Source organism: Macrobrachium rosenbergii, chromosome 47 (genome assembly GCF_040412425.1).
Source record: "Macrobrachium rosenbergii isolate ZJJX-2024 chromosome 47, ASM4041242v1, whole genome shotgun sequence".
NCBI lineage: Eukaryota > Metazoa > Arthropoda > Malacostraca > Decapoda > Palaemonidae > Macrobrachium > Macrobrachium rosenbergii.
The window spans coordinates 23,689,360-23,698,123 of NC_089787.1; the positions used below are offsets into that span (position 1 = coordinate 23,689,360).

The 8,764-nt window shown below is 35.3% G+C and overlaps 2 protein-coding genes across 4 annotated transcripts in view; one reads left to right on the forward strand and one right to left on the reverse strand.

Moving 5' to 3' along the window:
• Positions 1-8,764, reverse strand: part of Hacl (2-hydroxyacyl-CoA lyase) — a 145,541-nt gene that overhangs the window by 117,295 nt on the left and 19,482 nt on the right. The window lies entirely within an intron of this gene.
• LOC136830653 (ras-like protein family member 10B) overlaps positions 759-8,764 on the forward strand; it is a 316,363-nt gene continuing 308,357 nt past the window's right edge. Inside the window, exon 1 of one of the 3 annotated variants that reach the window (XR_010850690.1) lies at positions 759-965. The gene's annotated coding sequence lies outside the window, so the exon portion shown is untranslated. The remainder of the gene's footprint in view (positions 966-8,764) is intronic. The other 2 variants (XR_010850691.1, XM_067090255.1) reach the window with 2 other exon arrangements.

The following is an 8,764-nucleotide window of genomic DNA, read 5'->3' on the forward strand; positions in this document are numbered from 1 at the left end:
GGTTACAGTATTTACATAATCATTCGTGCATCACAGAAGATTTAGACGAGAGAGAGAGAGAGAGAGAGAGAGAGAGAGAGAGAGAGAGAGAGAGAGAGAGAGAGAGAGAGAGAGAGAGTTTAACTGTCGAGTGTTATATATATAACAAACTCATAGCAGTTAAGCCTGCATTAGACTGCAAGAACATATATATTCAGCCGTAGAAAGGAGAGAGAGAGAGAGAGAGAGAGAGAGAGAGAGAGAGAGAGAGAGAGAGAGAGAGAGAGAGAGAGAGAGAGATTTATCTTTTAAGTGTCATATATAAAATAAACTCAGCATTTATCTTGTATAAGGATGCAAGGAGATGTACATTCAACCTTAGGAAGGCGATAAGTTAGAGAGAGAGAGAGAGAGAGAGAGAGAGAGAGAGAGAGAGAGAGAGAGAGAGAGAGAGAGAGAGAGAGAGAGAGAGTTTAACTTTCAAGTGTCATATATAAAATAAACTCAGCATTTATCTTGTGTAAGGGTGCAAGAAGATGTACATTCAACCTTAGCAAGGCGATAAGTTAAAGAGAGAGAGAGAGAGAGAGAGAGAGAGAGAGAGAGAGAGAGAGAGAGAGAGAGAGAGAGAGAGCCAGTCCAACGCAGATAGAAAGCGAGTGAGTGCGTGTGTGTGACAGCGAGAGAGAGAGAGAGAGAGAGAGAGAGAGAGAGAGAGAGAGAGAGAGAGAGAGAGAGAGAGAGAGAGAGAGAGAGAGCCAGCCGCCAGGAGAGGCACTGGTCCCAGTGAATCCTGGCCGCCAGTGTGGATGACTGCCTGGAAAGCGGTGGTCCCCTCGCTCGCCCTGTGAGCTAGTGACCTAGTTTTCTCACTCCTTGATGATCGAACCTATTTTCCCATAGGCCAGCTGCACCTCACCTCACCTACACCTACCTACCTACTGCCCGCCATCATCATGTTGGTCATGGATAGCCGCCGGACTTAGGTAGGAGACGCTTCGGAGAACGAGAGAGAGAGAGAGAGAGGAGACAGAGAGAGAGAGAGAGAGAGAGAGAGAGAGAGAGAGAGAGAGAAATGGATGTTTTAGCCTTGTAGATAGATGTAGTCTGAAACAGTAGGAGGCTTGAGAGAGAGAGAGAGAGAGAGAGAGAGAGAGAGAGAGAGAGAGAGAGAGAGAGAGAGATGGATGTTTTAGCCTTGTAGATAGATATAGCCTGGACCTCTCTCTCTCTCTCTCTCTCTCTCTCTCACCTGTATTTTCTTCCCTACTTCCAACATTGAGAACGAGAGAGAGAGAGAGAGAGAGAGAGAGAGAGAGAGAGAGAGAGAGAGAGAGAGAGAGAGAGAAATGGATGTTTTAGACTTGTAGATAGATGTGGTCTGGAAGAAACTCTCAAACACACCTTTAGTCTCTTCTTTTACTTCCAACATTAATAAATACTTTATCAGCTTTCTCCAACGGCATATCGATTTGGACATTCACCAACAAACGACACCTTTGAGGGAGGAAACATGTTGGGGAAAAGAGGAATGAGAGAGAGAGAGAGAGAGAGAGAGAGAGAGAGAGAGAGAGAGAGAGAGAGAGAGAGAGAGAGGCAGTGTGGAGAAATCATCATGTCACGACACAATTCACCGTCAGAGAGAGAGAGAGAGAGAGAGAGAGAGAGAGAGAGAGAGAGAGAAGAGAGTGAGAGAAAGAGAGAGCTCTGTCCTTTCTCGCACACCACATAGCAGTGGCTACCTGCCTATCATATATTAATCAACAGTAAATCTCGACCTTATTCGCCCATTACAAATTAGGTCTACATATCTCGTTGCATTTCCTATGTTCCGGCTGTTCCACACACACACACACACACACACACACACACAACACACACACACACACACACACACATATATATATATATATATATATATATATATATATATATATATATATATATATATATATATATATATATATATATATATATATATATATATATATATATATATATATATATATATATATATATATATATATATATATATCAAAAGACTTCACATTCGCAGTTTTCATTTCACGGTCCTAAGAATAAGACATTTATTCTTAAGAAGGTGACGGCGATGAATTCCTCGCATTATCTATATTCTTCTAAAACTATAAAGCTTCATTTTCGGTTAAATTCTGGTTGATTTCCGGTTAAGTTTTGTTCAGGTTATGGTACCTGAGATTATAAATTCTGGTTGGTTGAGTTCCGATCAGGTTATGGTACCTGAGATTGCCCATTGCCTGTCCTTGAATATCCTACAACTGATTCCTACTGAGTGATGTTTTTAAGTTAGTGTCAGGTGTGTTAAGCACGTCTAAATTTAATGGAGAGAGAGAGAGAGAGAGAGAGAGAGAGAGAGAGAGAGAGAGAGAGAGAGAGAGAGAGAGAGAGAGAATCAGGATGAGGATGAAGATTAAATGCATGTGTAGAGTAGATGGTTGGTAGACATTTGTTCTATTTTCACGACTATTTAATTATTCATCATTTCTTTCTGTACTTCCTCAATACTTGTTATACTTATACTCTAATTAAATAAGTGGCTTTTTAATATACGTGTTTCATACAAGTGTATCTGCGCAGTTTTTTAAATACTGAGAGAAACGTGAAAATAAGTTCCTGTGAATATATAAGTTTCGTACAAGTGTATCTACGCAGTTTCTGAAATACTCAGAGAAACGTGAAAATAAGTTCCTGTGAATATACAAGTTTTGTACAAGTGTATCTACGCAGTTTCTGAAATACTGAGAGAAACGCGAAAATAAGTTCCTGTGAATATACAAGTTTCATTTAAGTGTATCTGCGCAGTTTTCGGAATACTGAGAGAAACGTGGAAATAAGTTCCTGTGAATATACAAGTTTCATATAAGTGTCTCTGCGCAGTTTTCGGAATACTGAGAGAAACGTGAAAATAAGTTCCTGTGAATATACAAGTTTCATATAAGTGTATCTGCGCAGTTTTCGGACTACTGAGAGAAACGTGAAATAAGTTCCTGTGAACATACAAGTTTCATACAAATGTATCTGCACAGTTTTAGAAATATTGGGAGAAACGTGAAAATAAGTTCCTGGCAATTTTTTTAGTGACACGAAAAATTATGTCGATAATGATTGTGAGGAAAGAGGAAATTCTGGAATAATGTAGATAACTGAGGAAAAGAAAATAATCTTGTAAGAATGTGTAAGAGAAGAATAAAAACCATTGGTCCTGTTTACATATGGTTGACAATACGATAGTAACAAATTAAAAAAAAATGAAAAAACGAAAATAAATTCATCATCATATCATTATGTTCTAATGGTTACGACGTACAAACATTACCGCCCTTTCCTTTCGAGCAACCTTGTTCAAATACATTATAACAACTTGTGCTACTGATTACCGTGGATTCAGAACCATTTCATCGCAAGAGAGAAAATAAAAAAGTTGAATTAAGAATCGACCGGTTTCCAAAACAAGAAAAGTGATTTGAAACATTAGTGAGTTCGTAGGAATTTCTTTAAAGATTTACATTTGTAATATTATCGTGACATACAATTAGTTCACGGTAACGGTGTGTCAGAATGCCCACTTATGTGGTAAAGTGACTAGGCTGCATATAAGTATCTCGTAGTGATGTGCTGATAAGTGTCATTATAAAGTAAAATGACTTGACGACAGATATGTCTCCAAAAATATGAGATTGTAAAAGTATTTTCCTATAAGATAAAATCGCTTCACACTGAATATCTGAGAGCAATGACGTGTTAAAGTGTCTTACTATAACGTGAAGTAAATATTGTCTACTTATGGAAAACACAGTACTGATTGGACAATACCACTTGAAAGTATAATATTCAACAGAAATGATGTGTTAAAGTGTCCCTCTACAATGATGAGAGAATATTGTGCACTTATGGAAAATGCAGTATTGACTGAGCGCTGCTTCTTCTTAGCAAGCTGGTTCCTATAAATAAGTGTTTAGCAGCGAGGAAGTGTTCAATATATATAAAAACAGTCTTCGTATTTGGCAATTTTTTTTATCCACATAATATCTAGTGTTTATTGCTTATGGGACGTTCTTGTGGTTTTTTTTTATTCAGCAGAAACTTAAAATTTAAAGGTATCAAAGGTATAATCTCTCTCTCTCTCTCTCTCTCTCTCTCTCTCTCTCTCTCTCTCTCTCTCTCTCTCTCTCATATATAGATGCATATATTTATATATACATATACAAACAAAAACACACCTTATATATGCAATTATATATATATACATATACATATACTGTATATACATATATATACATACATACATATAATATATATATATATATATATATATATATATATATATATATATATATATATATATTTCATGTATGCATATATTCAAGATATATAACACATAACATGATTTACAATATAAGAGGTGAATGACAGAATTTTAACTCGTGAGATAAAACTGATACGTGAATTAGGATAAACACACACACACACACACACATATATATATATATATATATATATATATATATATATATATATATATATATATATATATATATATATATATATATATATATATAGAATAACAATTATCATAATGATATATAAAGAGTCAGCCATTATGAACGTAATAATTAACAAAACAGATCGGACATTCTGCAGAAACTTGACAGCTTATAACTGCCATTTAAAAAAAGCTTATTCTCAACTTTTAATCCCCATAATTTCAATTGTATAATAATCATGCTTTTCGTTTCACTTTAATCCCTATTCTCGTACGTGAATGGAGATTCGCAAAAAAATGGAAACAAAAAGATGTTAAAAATTCAAATTCAAATTCAAATTATTCTTGAATTATTAGATTTATTATCATAATTTTAATTGTGTAATAACCATATTTCTCATTCATTTTCATCTCTTATTGCATGGGAATGAAGATTAACAAAAAACTAAAATATATTCAAAATAAATTAATAAACACACAAATAAAAAATAAAAAAATAAAATCGGAAAATTTGAAAATGTTCAAAACAGATTAATAAACACAAAAATAAAAAATAAAAAGGAAAAGCCAAAAATATTCAAAATAAATTAATAAACACACAAATAAAAAAATAAAAAATATAAGAAAGAAAATTTAAAAATATTAAAAAAATCAATAAACATAAAATTTAAAAACATTCAAAATAAATTAAGAAACACAAAATTTAAAAACATTCAGAATAAATGAATAAGCACAAAATTCAAAAACATTCAAAATAAACTAATAAACACAACTTTCAAAAAAACACCTTAAGGTAAATTAAAGTACCCAACTGACCTTGGCTGCCAAACTTTATAAAACTTCAATACTCCCTAATCTCCATTAATTTTCTTTACCCAGACGTCTGTAAAATTTGTACTGGCCCTGGATATTTGGAGAGTAATTTCTTTTATTTTTTCCTCGGGAGCTTTTGAAAGTTCACTTGAAGTTCTAAAAAAAAATTAATTTTCATTCATTTTCTCTTAAGCAAATCGCTGCTTTCGATGTCAGGATAGACTCCTATATTTTGTCAGTTGATAAAAGCTTTTTATTTTATGGTTTTATAATTTGGTAATGTTCCCATTTTTTTCTGCCTTAGTTTTAAATCCGTAAAGACTGCTACGCTGTTGGTTTTATTTCTCTCTCTCTCTCTCTCTCTCTCTCTCTCTCTCTCTCTCTCTCTCTCTCTCTCTCTATATATATATATATATATATATATATATATATATATATATATATATATATATATATATATATATATCTACACACACACACACGCATATATATAAATAATCTCACGTCTTCGGAAATATTATCTGAATATCATATTCTCATTTTAGACCCTAAAAACAGCCTGCGATACTCTTTTGTCTAAGTGTAAATTTCTCTTTTCAATATCATTTCCCCCCAAAAATTATTACTTTCCATTCTTTAATTTTTCAAGCTTCAAACCCTCCCAATTTTATCACCCTACGCCCCTCGAGTTAATAAAAAAAGGACCACCCCCCCCCAAAAAAAAAGAAATATTAAAAATGAGTCCAAAAAAGATTTGGGTCAGACTGCCAACGCCGGACCTGAATCTCTTCTCATAAAAAGAGGAATAAAATAGAATATGAAGGTAAAAATTTATTTTTTTTTATTTTACTCTTAACGTACTGCAGAGAAAGTGAATTATATGGGATTAGAGTGACTCCGAGAAGTTACTCTAATAGTGAATCTAGATAGTGACTCTAAATAGTGATCAAAATAAGTGAATGAATGGTAACTCAAAATAAGTGGCTCTGAACAGTGACTCGAAATAAGTGACTGAATGGTGACGTGACTCTAAACAGTGACTCAAAATAGGTGACTCTAAACAGTGACTCAAAATACTTCACTCTGAATAGTGACTCAAGATAGGTGGCTCTAAAAAGTGACTCAAAATAAGTAACTCAGAATAGTGACTCAAAATAAGTGACTCAAAATAGGTGACTCTAAGCAGGGACTCAAAATAATTGACTCGGAATAGTGACTCAAAATAGGTGACTCAAAATAAGTGACTCAGAATAGTGACTCAAAATAAGTGACTCAAAATAGTGACTCTGAATAGTGATTCAAAATAATTGACTCTGAATAGTGACTCAAAATAAGTAACTGAATAGTGACTCAAAAGAAGTGACTCTGAATTTACTCAAAAGAACTGAATCTGAACAGGGACTCAAAATAGGTGACTCTAAAGAGTGAACCAGGATATTCGACTCTAAATTATGACGCATAATAAGTGACTCTAAATAGTCACTCAAAATAAGTGACTCTAAACAGTGACTCAAAATAAGTGACCGAATAGCGACTCTGAACAGTGACTCAAAAGAAGTGATTCTAAACAGTGACTCAAAATAGGAGACTCTAAAAAGTGACTTAAAATAGTGACTCTAAATAGTGAGTCAGAACAGTGACTCAGAGTAGTGACTGAATATATTGTTACATCACGCACGGATGGCGTCACGCTAGAGAACTGTTCGCTGTGATGGACGCGTATGAGAGAGAGAGAGAGAGAGAGAGAGAGAGAGAGAGAGAGAGAGAGAGAGAGAGAGAGAGAGAGAGCGAGAGAGAGGAAATGTTAAGGAAGTATATAATGGAGCTATGGAAAGGCATTCCGCTTTTTATCAAGGACTTTAGTCTTGTGGGAAGGACACGAAGTATGGAGGAACTGCGCTTGAATCTACAGTATAATGATCAAATTGACTGTCCCTACCCTCAATCACCGATCAGCACCAACCCAACTGTTCATTCCAAAGTTTGCTCTTGTTTTTAGCCTCTCTCTCTCTCTCTCTTTTTAGCTGCTAATATGGTGTAAATAAGTATGTAACGTGTATATATCTTATCTTTTATACGCAGATACTGTTTATTTTAATCACTATTTCAGCCTGGAAAATGTATCACGCGATACGAAACGTCGGCATCTTAATAAATGGACAAAAAACAGAATGCCTTTCCATACCTCCATTATGTCTATATATATATATATATACATATATATATATATAAATATATATATATATATATATATATATATATATATATATATATATATAGTCAATATTTTGGACGATACAAAGACAATACAAAATTTTCAACACAGACAAAAATCTATTTAAAAATAAATACAATTTAACTGAAACGGCGATACTGACACTCAACGCGTTACGTTAATAAAGAAAATGAAAAAATCGAAACGAACCATAAAAACCGCAAAAAAAACAAAAGAGAACCGTAACGAACTCAAAAATAAAACGCAAAAAAACAAAGCAGTCGTAACGAACTAAATAAAAATCACGGAAAAAAAAACAAAATAGAAGAAAAATACACTGAAAAACCAAAAATCGAAACGAAGCAAGAAAACACGAAAAAACAAAAAAATAAAAACGCGAAAATAAGAGAACAGAAAAACACGAAATAACAAAGAAAATCGAGAAAAACGCGAAAATCTAAAAAAAAAAAACCCACACGCAAAATCAAAAACGTCGAAACGAACCCCTCAAAAAAACACACACAAAAAAAACCAAACGAACCAAAGAGTCACTCAAAAAAAAAAAAAACATTCGAAGCCACCCCCCCCCAAAAAAAAGCACGAAAAACCGCCGTCTAATAAAATCGAAGAAGAAGCGACAGCCTACGGAGCGCCGCTAAAGAGACAGTTCGGCGGGCCTGGAAGCATCACCTTTAAAAAGAACGGCTAAAGCGTTTTCTCCCGCCGCGCTTTTATTGACATCGGGAATTAATTCTCTCTCTCTCTCTCTCTCTCTCTCTCTCTCTCTCTCTCTCTCTCTCTCTCTCTCTCCCCTGGCATTGAGGATGATGTTTTACAAGAATTGAGGGGAAAGGGGAGGAAGAAGGAAGGAGGGGGAACGAAGGGGAAGGAAGAGAAGGGGGAAGAAGAGGGGGAAGGAATGGGGAGGGGAAAGGAAGGGGGAGGAAGAGGAAGGGGAAGGAAGGGGGAGGAAGAGGAGGGGAGGGAGAAGGAAGGGGGAAGGAAGAGGAGGGGAAAGGAAGGGGAAGGAAGGGGAGGGGAAGGAATGGGGAGAGGAAGGGAGAGGGGGGAAGAAAGGAGGAGAGAAGGTGGGAGGGCGAACGAAGGGGAAGGAAAGGGGTAGGGAAATAAGAGGGAGGGGATGGGAGGGGAACGCAGGTGGGAGGGAAGGAGAAGGGGGGAAATAATAACGTCTTCGATAACGTATGGGATGGGTGGTGTAAGGTATGTGGTAT